The following is a 13,663-nucleotide window of genomic DNA, read 5'->3' as shown; positions in this document are numbered from 1 at the left end:
GCCCTCAGGGAGGCGGTGGAGGCCTCTCGGAGGGATGGAGGCACCTCAGGGCTTGGGGAGAGCGGCCAGTTGGCCTGCACCCATCTGAGAGGCCCCGAGGGTGCGGCCTCCAGCGCAGCGCTCTTAGCGTGGTAGGGATACCGAGATGGATGCTCGCTGTCACGGAGTCCTGAAGGATATGGAACGTGTCTAAAGTGACAGATCTCGGCTCGGTGCCGGAACGAGTTCATTACATGTTGCTTAACGGCCCTCTGAATAAAGTATGCGTAGGGCTCCTTAGGCTGGGGGCCAGGACACTGGGAGCACCCTCACACCCACACGCGCATGGAAGATAACGCGGCATATTTTCCATATAACGAGTGGCGAGGTGCCAGGAGTTATCTTACAAAACGTTTCGCAGAATCTGTAATCCCCAGCACTAGTCAGCACTCTGCTGTTCCAGCACTCAGAAATAAAGGCAGATCGGCTGTGATATCATGAGCCTTAGTGCTGATTCAGAAGGGAAAGTACCACCGGTGAATCAGATCCTGCTTCCCGGAGCCCGCAGGATTGCTCCTGAGATCCCCGCTCCATGTGGGGAGATGCAGTACAACAGCAGAAACGTTGACATCCACGCTGTCCGTTTTTAACTTTCCAATTGCTATTTCATAGAATCACTGAAGTTGGAAAAGCCCACTGAGATCATCAAGTCCAACCCCAACCCACCATGCCCACTGACCACGTCTCTCAGTGCCAATCTCCACAGTTCTTGGACATCACCAACCCCACCAACCTCCCTGGGCAGCCTGTTCCAATGCATTACTGCTCTGAGAAGAATTTTTTCCAGCCTAAACCTCCCCTGGTGCAACTTAAAGTCATTACTTCCTGTCCTAGAGTCATTACCTCTTGTTTTTTCCCACCAAAGCAAGAAAAGCATCAAAACTAGAAAAAATTCTTAACTAAAACCACACCTAATACTGGTCCCAGTAAAGTGGAAGTTGCATCCAAGCTATTCTTGGATGTCATCAGTGAAACTACAAAGTGAGTGATGTGATTGCACAAATCACGAGTCAGGGATGGAAAACATTTCTGTCTCCTCTCTGGAGCAGACATGGCCACAGATCCATTTCAGGGCTGGTGACACAGTCTGGCAGCAGAACTTTGTGTCTCAGATAATTTGCCAGTTTCGATTTTATGATAATGTAGCATAAGTCTACAGGTAATAATTTCATGCTTCAAATATCAGACGGGAGGAAGTAGCACAATACAGGTAGAATTAATTCATTTTTATCTGCCTGTACTTTGCCCATGGAAACACTCAGCATACATGGAAAGTGCTTCTGTAATTAGAGAACAAAATATCTGGATGGGGGCAAATAGGTATAAGAATTTTCAGGACAAGCAATGTCAAGGGAGTCATTCCACTGGATTGTCTCAAACAGAATGACTTTGATTCGATCTCTCACAAGGAAGATTTTTTGCAGGGCAATCCTGGGAACATTATTTGAGGTACTATCACTTCTTTGAGTTAATGTAGGTGCACAGTGAGTTGCAGCTAAGGTAAAAGTTCTGCTGCACACAGGGTTTCAAGATATAGCACTATTTTAAAAGGCTGTACAAAGTAAATGATTTGTGAGTCAGTGGCATATGGATGAGCTGAAATAATAAACTTTGACCAATATGCATAGCTGTACACAGTGTGTCCCTTAGTCATGTCATAAGTAGAGTAACAATACGTTCCACCAACGAGTTCTGTGGACGCTGGGCCCTCGTTGGGAAACTCTGTCCTACCATAAACCGGACCAACACCACCAGCCTCACGAGATGTGTCCTCCGTGGCCAGCGATTGTATCAGACCCACCACAGAGAAAACACTCAGTCCTCCATCCTGCTGAGTGGTGAGCTCAGTGGGAGATGCCCTAAAAGCAACAGCAGAGTCCGTGTCAGAATGGGTGAGAGGCGTTTTTATTTGTTCCCATGCTCCAGGAGCACCACACCACCATTCACGTGGAAGTACTGAAAAAGTGGGTTTTACCTAACTTTGTAACAGTTCATAAATGTGTCAGAAACGGGGGAAAAGAGGAAAAGAGTCTGTTAATGAAAGGTCACGTTACTATTGAGTCACCTTATTACGTTCTACTGTTGCAGCAGTGTTCTCAGAGATGTCTACAATATGTGCACTGACTGCAATAACCAAATTCCTCGTTGCTGTGCTTTTCTGCAGAGCCATGTCTCACAGAAGATTTCTAGACTCTGAGTACACCAAGCTCCCCTCCAACCCAAGCTATCCTACGATAGGAGTCTATGATACGATTATCCATCAGCCAGCACAAAGATTGCCTTTCCTAATTTGGGTCAGACATGAACACTCCTAAGTCTGCCACTGTAAGTTGGATCTGACTGCGCTGTTCTGTTCCAGTCTGTCTGTGCCGAGAGCCATCCCAAGACATGTTTGTGCTATGATGGAGTGGAGTCCCTATCTGCTGCACGCCATCTTTCTGCAGAAATTAATTTGCTAGAATTCCTAACCTTATCCAGCCATAAGAAAGGGAATGTTCTGGGCGGTAGCTCCTCCTTCAAACACACCCCGTGCCTGTACATCTGTCCTATATCCTGGCCCCACACCAAGAGTGCAGTGGGGGTGCACTGATGAAGATCTCTGATGAAGATCTCTGTATCACCTGAGATCATGATGGTTCTGGGTAGTTTTGGCATCCTGCCCTCTGGATAAACACAGACTTGGCAGTAAGGCAGATATTCACTGACATGACCATGGTCTGCACTGAGCCCCATCAGCAGCGGTGTAGCCACTGAGAGCTGCTGTACAATTCAAGCTGTTGATATTTACTGGATACTTTGCATTTATTCCTCAGCCTATATTCCAAGCTGAGCAGAAGTTCTATAGCTGTACAGTTAGTGTGGCACAAAGCCAAAGCTTATTCTTCTTACTTTACATACACCCCGAAGCACATAGACACAAACATGAATGCATGTGTGAAACTGTATACTCTGACTGGCTACCGAGGCTGTACGCTTCAGTACCCAGCAGCCAGGAGTGACCAGAACTTGCCTGTTTGTATATACCCTGATGAGTTGTAATTGAGTGATCAGTGCCCTTTTCCTACAGCCATCCCCCTCAGTCTGCATCAGCAATGGTTGCTGCTCTTGAAAAAGCAGCTCCCCCCATGTTTTATCCTTCATGTGCAGAAACGGGACTTTTTACTGCCTGTTGTTCAAACTGCACTTTGGGCACAAAATTATTCACTTCCATATGTTTTTCCCATGTTGCTTACCGTAGCATTTTCTTTCCCACTAATTTTGAGAGGATGCTGACCCCAGAGAAAACGAGGCAGGACATGATGAATTCAGAAAAGGACTTCATTATGTTGGGTGTAAGCCACCTACAGCCTGAGCTCTTCACATGAGAGCGTTCAGAGCTCAGCTCCCACTGAGCTCAGCTCCAGATGTAATTGCACAACACAGGGGCTCTGCAGATCTCCCACCTAAACACCCAGATAAGGCAGAACGCACAACCCACAGGGCATTGCTCACCAGGGAGTTTAAGCTGGGAACTTGCTCGTTTTTCAGTGCCAGATTTTGCAACCACATTATTCATATAACTTTATCTTCTGGGTGTAGTTTTCTACTGTTTGAGTTCATTTTTCCAGACTTGAAAATCAAAGATTTCATCTCTTTTGGTCAAATTCACCAACAGGATGAAGAAATGGTCCCTCAGATACCCATCTAAAAAGGCTGCTTATTAACAAACATCTAAGTGCTTGTTTAGGTGTCTAACCAATTACTTAGCTGTCTAATGGTAATTTCTACTGCTTAAAATTTGGCTTCTACAGGTTTGAGGTTTTTTTTGCACTGAGTTCATTGAAGCCAAACATGCCATATAAAACAAGAAGAAACGGTAATAATTGAACTAAGGCACTCAGCTGTGAAATACATTGCAAATGACACAATGTTAATGAAAAATTCTGCCATCTTACAGCAAACCAAATTCTATTCAGTATTCATATGCAATTTTGAAAGGGCTACAGTCTAGAAATAGGACCCTTTTTTTAAAGAAGATCCGGCTGCTGCAAAGATCCTTTGGAAACTGTATGTCTTACAGTTCTTCGCTTTTTTATTTTTTAGTTAATCCTACCTTATTTGAGCTGTGCCAAAAAGCTGTAAGAGGAGAAGGGCTGCATGTACCAGGCGTGTTTGGGAGTTTGAAGCAGCCTTACCCTATGAACTCACCAATCTCCAGTTCTCCCATCACATCTCTTGTGACCTCTTCAGATTAAGGCATCCTCTGAAGAAGATATTGGTCTTCCATTTCTCTCCATCTCCACAAAATCTGCATGTAAAGGCAAAGAGTAACAACACAGGGTACGGCAAGATGTTATTTGGGTAAGCCTGGTAGCCTATCTGTCATCCTAAACATGTCCTCATGGTGCAAAACAGGACTTCAGGAGCTCAGGATGGAAGACAGCCCTTTCATACTTTGCACTGTAATTACTTCATGAAGCAAAATACTCAGTTTTCTTCATGTGTGTCATAGGTATTAAATTGACTATACACGTGGACTGGCTTTCTCTTTAGTTTTCCTGCCTCCAAAAATAAATTGGAAAAGTTAGTGGCAAGGAAATAACAAACAGCTGAGCGTTTTGAAGCCTTTATATTAAAACAACTTCTATTTCCTTTTGCCATCACTTCCCTCTGCCAGGGTCAGTGCTGGAAAACGAGGAGAGTGGGAGCAGGAACAGAAGCAAGTGCCCGATAACCCACTAAGATAGCGTCTGTGCTGGGAAGCAGTTCAAGGACCTGTTTCATTACAAAGCATTCAGTGCGTCTGGCACCGTGAACCACTCCTTGCATTGATCTAGCCATGCAGATCTGAGCATTATTTGCCTACAAACAGCTATTGTTAGTGAAAAAAAAAAAAGAAAAAGAAAAAGAAAAAATAAATGTTTGTTTTTTCTCCCAGATCGTGTTGCTTCCTACTTTCTCTTGATAAGAGGCATGCGGGGTGGGTGCCCAGGCTTTCTAAGCCATGGTTGTCTTGTCAGGAACCGAGGAGCCTGAATTGTGCTCTCTTCTCTTCCTTCCTCCCTGCCTCTTTGCTCTCAGTCATCGTCACATCTGCTCTGGGCCCAGTGCCCACCCGCCCTGCATTAACGCCCCAGTACACACAGCCCATGCAGCCGAACGCTTTGCAATGCGACGTATCCAGTGCTGCAACATCTTCCCAAACCAAGCGCCTGCAAACAGTTTTTTTTATGGGAAGAATCATTTGGCTTTGTAATGCTACTTCAGAGCTGTGCCCGGCCGGCTTACCACTTTGGGTCTTCTCGGAGGAATAGCTTTACAGGGCACGGTCATGAATCTTGAAAATACAGAGCAGAGCAGAGCAGGTAAACAAATATCCTTACAGAAGATACCATCTCAGGCCTTGATCCTGCAAACTCGCCCAGGCTTAATGTTAAGCAGTCCCAGATGACTTCAGCACAGCTCCTCACATGCTTACAGTGCAAAGCCTTTGCCAGATCAGAGCCTTTATGTCTAATTGCAAAATAAAAGGCAACTCTCCCAGTCCTATCAGCTGTAATGAATTGTTATTAACATAACATTTTAAAATAGCTGCGGGGCAGATCCCAGGCAGACCCACTGGGGATAAAGTGATGTGTGCAGGCTTGTTGCAACAGGACCTAGAATTACTTTTTCTTGGACGAAGCACAGTGCCAGTCACACAAAATGCTAACAGCACAGTGAGGTTGTTTTCCTAGGCTCTGACCTGCGCCAGGCTTTTGTGGTTCTTTGCACAGCCCCTTTGTTTGCCACCTTTGGAGCTGAATCCTGATTTTTGCTTCAACTGTGGGTTAGGAAATGTTCTCCTCCTCACCTAGGGCACGCTGTCTATAACAATGCATTGGTTTCACAACATTCCGACCTACCTTGGCTACAGACAGCAAACCAAACCAAACAGCACACTCGGCTAGCACACCGGCTCCATGCACACGACCCGGCCCTGGGGGTCCCATCCGTGTTTCGAGGTGGCAAAAAGGAGCACAATGAGCCGCATTGTCCAGCGGCACCGCTTCTACCAACGGCAAAGCTGGGGCAGAATCCGGGGGCACAACAAGAGAGAGGAACCCACCCAGGCCTGCTGCTCGCCCTGCTGGCCGCTAATGAAGAGCCAACCCAGGGCCCTCATTAGGGTCCCGGGGAGCGCACCCAGCCCTCCGCGGAGCACCGAAGGTTGAGCGGCAGTTCGGGGCTGGCGTTTGCACCTGGGGCTGCCGCTTTTTCATGGATTTTAACACATGCAAACAAGAGCTTTTGTTGGAAGGGACAAAAGCTGTCCCGGCGCGGGGCTCTCCCCAACACTGCCCGCATTGTTTCCCCTCCGCTGCTTCTTGTCACCCTCCTTGTCGGACTTTAATGAGGACAACGAGATTTCGCAGGCTCATTTCGCACTTCAGCAACTTTCTAACACTTTCTTAACGAGGAAGAGGGGGCGGGAGGGCTCGGGGAGGAACCGCCCGGCCCGGCAGAGACCCGCACGGCCGGCTGCCCCCAGAGCCCCGGCTCAGTGGCTTCGCCCCATTAAAACTCCCGAAGAACCGGGAGGGTGAGGGGAACCCGCAGGAGGTGGGCAGCGGCCGGGACAGTCCGCACGGCTCGCAACCAAGCGGTTCCCCGGCGCAGGTAGCATTTCCTAAAGCAAAAAGCTTTCCCCGGGTTCAATCTCAGCTCTGGAAATCCTCAGCTCCCCCCGCCGCGAGGCGTTAAGGACGATGCTGGGTGGAGGGGGGGAGAGGATGATGGGCGGGAGAGGATGATGGGCCCCAGTCCCACTCCGCATAGGGCAGCTTCTCCTTAGCATCGTCAGCATTGCGGAGACGCCGCCGGGATTGCGGAGGGCTGCGCTAAGGCGGTGCTTTGCCCTCCTTTGGCTATTCGGGGAGCGACCCCTGAGTGCCCTCCACCCCGTTTATCTCTTTTGCTGGCGGCTCTGGGGCTCCCGGCGCAGTTTTGCGGGCACGGTTTGCCAGCAGCCTTCGTAAATCCCCGCCTCGCAGTCCCGTTCCCACGGCCGATATCTCCCGTCTGCCTTTTTTTCCTTCCTTCCCTTCGGTGAGACGTGCGGAGAACTCGAGAAGTCGTTTAATGCGAAAGGATTTTAAAACACAAAAGTATGCGGCGAAAGAAAAAAAAAATAATAATCACACCCCGACCGCTTAATTAGGTATTTACCGAAGGAGTCATTACGGCCTGCTGGGTATAACAGAGAATTTATAGGTTCTCAGACCACAAAGAAATTCGGTAATTACTTTTTTCCCCTTTACAATGGGATGGGTTGAGGGTGGAGAGTGATAAACTTAACTCCGTTCCCCGGCTTTTGCAGATTAGCTCTTGGCATTGGTCGGTAAACTGCGAGTGAATAGAGACTGTGTGACCACAGTCCCTTGAATTAGGGACAAACATTTCCTCTGTGCATTTTAAATAATGCTGCTGCCAAATATTTTGTTACCAGAGATCATTATCCTTTGAATGAAAACTCGAGGAGTAAAGGCATTGGTTTTGTCTTTGCTGGTGTGGAACGGACTATATGATATCTAGAACAGCAACAAGCTTTCACAAGTTGCTATATGATTTCTACTGCCAGGTTCTGTGATATTGGATACGACATAAAAATAAAAAAGCCGGGCAGATAGACACAGAAAGTCACAGAAACCACCTGTATATTCTGTTTCAAAGGGAAATCTTAGCTATTGTCTTACTGGCTCTGGTTCTGTTAGGCCTTGGATCTGCTTAATCTTTAAAGCTATTCAAACAAATTGAATGATACAAGGCGAGTCTACTATAATTAATCTGGATTCTTGAATTTTGATACAAACTTTTATGTAACTGAGAAGTTTCTCCCTTTTCCTTGCAAAGACACTAAATAGACACTATGTCCTTCTGTTGAGGCCGCTACCACAAAGTCGAAAAGAACAAACCTGGACGTTTTCCCTCGGCAGGGAAGAAAGGGAGAAATGTTAGAAAGGGGCGTAAACCCAAAGTCGTGGGAGAGCTGGTGGTGGTGCCTGGACAGGAACCAAGGCTTGAAGTGGTGTGTAGGCTACCAGCTGCATGAACAAGCCAACTACTCTCACGTGGATCAGCTTCGGTACAACCTGTCCCAAAGAAATGGCAACAGTGCTGTTTTGCATGGGAGACCAGTGACTGCCACTGCAGATGATGAAGCTCAAGCTGTGGTCTGTCCTTTCTTAAACTGTGAAATTTGCTCTCAGTATTCATCAGAACCAATATCTCACAGAGCTGCACATCCTGTGATGCATTGCTGAAATCTCCCAACATAATTCTCTTGTAGGGGTCGGTATTTTGTCTGGCTGAACAAGGAGCAAAGAATGATGTCTTTTACTTTTTGTTTCTTGCTTTTTTCTTTTCTTTTTCTGATGTGGACTGTCCAGTCTGTGATTTTAGTGGAAAATCAGGACATAGAGGAAGGTCAGCAGACTTGGACCACCTTAATAACTCACAGCTTGCAGGTCCAGCTCCCACTGAGGTTGCTGGTAATACAGTCACAGAAGCAGCACACTCTTGAATGGTGGCAACTCTCCATGTCATCTCACATCAGGTCTATGTCTCTGAATTTCCTCTGTGCAGATTTCTTCTCCTCATCCAGATTCTTCTTTTAGTCACAAAAGGTGCAGGGAAAGAACGTAAACCTTTTGGCTTTGGAAGCTGGTTCGCCTGGTGATGCTGGTTTGTATGGGGATGGTCTATGGCCAGGGATCACATATGGGAGAGGAACCTTGGACAGTTGCTGCTGGTTAGGATGATGCAGTGTCACCTCCAACCCTTCCAGGTGTAGTGCCAAGCCATGTGCCCAGGGCTCTTTGCCTGCCTACCCCTGCTCACATTACCTGTTTCTCCAGAAATGCCCAAGGGTTATTCTCCATTCTCTGCAGAGGTGTCACCTCCTCAATGCTGTGAAAAGACAACTTGGACTGCAGCTGTTCATTTTAGAATGGGAAAAAAGAAAGACAACACAAGCCACGCCAGTTTCCTGGCTCCCATGGAAGAGACAACCAAAAGCTGCTCATGCCGTGGTCCAGCTGGGATGGTTTTTCGGTGCCAGCAGCACCTGTGCCACCAACCCCAGTGCCACCAGGTCCTGTCACAGCTCCTCAGTGCCGGCCCCAGAGGCCTCGGCAGATAAACCTCTCCAGGTGTTCTGCTGAGAACAAAGGGCCTTTTCACTGGCTGCTGGGAAGGAAGAAGCCTCCTTGCTGGTTGCAAAATGGCTTTCCTGGATGGCAATATTTGGTTACAGTAAGATCTGTTATTTCAGAAGAAGCCCTGCAGAAGGGAGGGTAATTTGACTCAGGCACATTAAAAAAAAAATGGGGTGGGGATTCGTCTCCCTCCTTCCTCACAAAGTAGTGAAACAATATTGAGTTGCAATGTTTTGCAGCAGAAGTGGATACTGGGACCATCTCACCTTGTTACGACCACTTTAAAGCCGTTGCAACTCAGTTTCCCCTTATGCCTTCCTCACGCTCCATAGGCTGCTCTAGTCAGTGCTCTCTGATAAACGGAAGATCATCAAACCATTAAGGTTGGAAAAGAGCTCTGAGGTCATCCAGTCCAACTGCCACATCTCCACAGTTCTGGGACACCTCCAGGGCCAGCGACTCCACCACCACTCTTTTGGAGAAGAACTTTTCCCTAACATGATATATTTAAAATTATTTTCCTCACTTACTTCAGATAGAAATGGGAAGGACAATGAAAGGAACCTCTCCATACTGAGATGGCATTGCCCAACTATGAAAGAACAGCAGAGGGAGGCTGCATGAGCACAGACGCATGTGCTTAAATGGAACAGCAAGGACATGTAACATTTTTTAATGTCTTCTGAAGTCAACATGATAATTCTTGCATATTTATTTACAAAGCTGTACTTCTTATTTTAAGTAAATGACTGAACTCTAGCTCAGAAATTGTGCTTTCCAATACAGCACTGTTATTTCTTAATAAGGACAACTCTATCCTAATTCTTCAAATGCTCCGACTAACATCTATACAAATAATGGGATTTGGCTGAGTACAGTTAAATATATTTGATTACTTCCCTTTTATCTAGCTCTAGGCTTACTGTACTTTTCCTTGGATGGCAAATAAGAAGCCCTTTTCTTCTAAGTGACAGCAGGGGAAAGAATCAGGTTGCTAATTTACCTGAGACCCAGGAGTGTGTAATGATAGATGTGTGCTGGAAACAACCGAGTGGGCTTTCTGATTTTTTTTTTGGGGGGGAGGGGGAGGTGGAGAGAGGTAAAGCGTGAGATTCGTTAATCTTCCACATTGATTGCACTTTTGCTGGTGGACTCTCACAGCAGTAATTAAATGCACAGCAGGAAATGAATGCTTCAAGGAGATCAGCTGGCAAGGAGCTGGGACCTGACAAAATGTGTCAGAAAGGAAGCAATTAGAGTCAAAACAGGAAAAAAAAACACAACACAGTTTTTTACACAAATAGGGGCACATCCTGTTTGTGAGTGCCTGCAGAATCCCTCAAGTGAAGGCTGGGTTTACCTGTGTTGTTGATGGAAGCAATCCAAAGGCCAGTGCACACGTGGCCCTGACCATTTTGGTCGATCACTGTGTGGATGCTTGGTGTTGGTCTTCAGCCTAGAGCTTTCTTAATGGCCAGAGCTGGGTTTAGGAGCCAGAGAGCACTGCAGAGACCACTCAGTTCTTTGCACGTTGGTGAACTGAGCCCTTCATCAAAGTCTTCTTGGACACACATGAGGCAGGAGAAGGAGGAGGTTGTAGGCAAGCACTAATAGGTCATGAGCAATTGTATGGTTTGGGTTTGCTTTGAAGCCTTCCGAAGGGAAAGCAAAGGGCAGAACATGCCCACATTTCTATCCGAGGGAAAGCCAAGGGCAGAACATGCCTGCATTTCAATGGTGACCAGCCAAAATGGGTTTGATGCACAAGCAGCTTTGGGTAGAAAGTCATGGAGCTGGCAGCTCCACTGGAAGCAGCTCCTGCAATTCTGAGCTCCGTGGAACTAGAAATGATGCAGTTCATGAAAGCCTCTCATAGTAACGTTTGGGAGAAAGTGTTTGTTCTGATGCAAGATTATATAATTTTAGAAAAGTTCTTAATATTGCCTGATAAATGATGCTGCCTTCTTGTTCCTTCAAAAGCTCTGCATGTTAATTCTTCCCCTGGCTCTCTTTAGGTTGGTTCAGATATAATATTAAGTACTCAGAAATCCACAAAGATGCCATAATTTTCTCCAGGCATATTTCTATATGACTGCACTTATGGCAAACCCCAGCTCCCTAAAACATCTACAGGAAAGCAGCATTTGTCTTCCTTTGTTGCTCCGCAGAAAGAAATCACATTGTGACTCTCAAGTAGAAAAAAATTAGAGAAATAATAACATGACCCAACTGCAAAAATATTTTTTTTTTCATGAACTATACCAATGAATTGGAAATGCAAGTAGTAAAACGAATTGCCAAAAGTATCAAATATATGTGTTTTCAATAACTTTTTTTTGTTACCTAGTAAAATATTCTCCTGGAGAAGGGTTGTTAAAGCCCTGTGCACAACATAAAGGTGCGGTGATGTATAGTCTCAGAAGTGGTTTAATGGAGTTTTGGGGTTCTATTTTTGTATATATTTTCAACACACAGGGTGCACGATCAATTTGGATTTATAAAATGCCATATATTTCTTTCTAAGCATCAATCTGAAGTTTTAAAGAATGCTGCTTAGTTTGGATTGCCTGCGTGTGTTTGCATTTTGGCAAGGCAGCAAATAACATGCAGTATTTATGTCATTTGAAGAAAGTATTCTGTAGATTTGCCAAAAGCAGCCCTTTCTAAGGACCGAAAGGTGCCTGATCCACATTCCCTGAGCTGCAGCATTGGAGGAGGACAAGGCACAGCGGGCAGAGGAATCTCAGTGCTGCCTTTGCAGCATAGAAGGTAGGTTTTAAGCCAGCAAAACAGATCTTCCTTCAGCTCAACCTCTTTGCCTCAGTGAAATGGTTTCAAAGCTACCTGTGTGCACAGGGCTGGTGTGGTCAGCAGGCTGGGGGTCACACCAACACCTCCTCCAGGCTCTATCCATCTTGCTGCAAAAACCAACCATCAGCACATCCAAAGCTGGAGAAGAACAAGACCAGCTGCCATCAGCAGGAGTTCATCCTTGTCACCTCATCACCCTGGCACAATATGGGAGCAAAGTCATAATGCCACCTCAATTAACCAGATGCCAGCCCCCCCCACCATGACCAAAGCTCATTACCTTCCACCTGCCTCTTCCTCAGTGCTTCCCTGACCTCCTAACATTTCATCCTGCCTAATTATTGCCAGGATCTCACCTGGGGACAGCTGCAAGGCACTAATTGCAATGTGCCAGCCAATGCTCACTAAGAACAGTTCTTTTCCATCAGGTCATGCTCCCCACTAGAACTAACCCCACATGATAGAAAGATGCATGTGAGCGCGATTTAGCCTTATTCTAATCTCTGTTCCCCTGTTTATCAGTAACCAAGACCAGGGCTGTGAGATGGCCGCTCGGTACCGGCTGCTGCCCATTCATTCATTCTGAAAGGCAAAGCCCTGTGCCTCACTCACACCTCTGTTAGCCCCACAGATCCCTTGTGCTGAAACCTCCATGCCAAGTCACGATATAACATTTCATTTGGAGATTTTTCTTTTCTCCTTTTTGCTTTATCTCTTCCTTCCATCTCCAGCCTGTCAGGACTGTCACATACCTGCGGCTGACAGGTAAAAGATCAGGAACTTTGATGTTGTAAGGGATATTTTATCTCAGGTAATTCTCACCAATTCATACGTTATTGTGTAGGATATCCAAGGACTCAGAGTGTGAGCAACGCCTTTGTCTGGTAAGATGAGAGCAATTTGCAAGCTTTTCTGGGAACAAGGTCCAATAAAGGGACTTTAGAGATATAATCTGTCAGTCCCATTGAGCAGCCCTGTGACAGCAACCTGATGATTATTGACAGTTTAAGCATCAGGAAAGGATAAGACCGAGGGCACGCAGTTATTTGTAGCAAGACATTGTTTGCTGAGGAAGCAAAGGAAACCCTTTATAGCCAAACTCACTGGGTCCCCTCACACAACTGACCCAAGTTTCTCTTTACCAAGATTTTGGGGAAAATAAAAACACCTTCTATGTTGTAACTTCTGGTTTAGAAAGCTGACCTGGCTCATTATTAAATGTATTTCTGAGTTAATTTGGGCCCCTCACTAGATAAACAATTGGGTAATTTATTTGCAAAGGCACCAGTGTCTTTTTTTCAGTAAACACACTGAAGTCTTTATAAAGTTACTGAACCCCCTCCCACGGCTGCAGCTTGTTCTCTCACAGAAGTTTGGGGGAAAACCTTTCTTCAGAGGCACATAGCAGGTCTGCGTCCATCCACCCCAGTTTGTATCCATGCCCTTAGTCATCAAGCTGTGTTAATAGGTGCTCCCAGGAAGTGTTAATTGATCTCTTACTGATCAGCTAAGCACAGCATCGCTGATATTCAATTCAGTGTGCAGCCACGTCTTGTTCCCCACACCAACTTCCCCTTCCAATCTCTCAAACTCATGGTCATCATTCACATTCTCTGTCCTCACCAACTGTCTTGCTG

This window comes from Meleagris gallopavo, chromosome 12 (assembly GCF_000146605.3).
Source record: "Meleagris gallopavo isolate NT-WF06-2002-E0010 breed Aviagen turkey brand Nicholas breeding stock chromosome 12, Turkey_5.1, whole genome shotgun sequence".
In the NCBI taxonomy this organism is placed as follows: domain Eukaryota; kingdom Metazoa; phylum Chordata; class Aves; order Galliformes; family Phasianidae; genus Meleagris; species Meleagris gallopavo.
The sequence above is the reverse complement of the archived record's forward strand: the minus strand, read 5'-3'. Positions refer to the sequence as shown.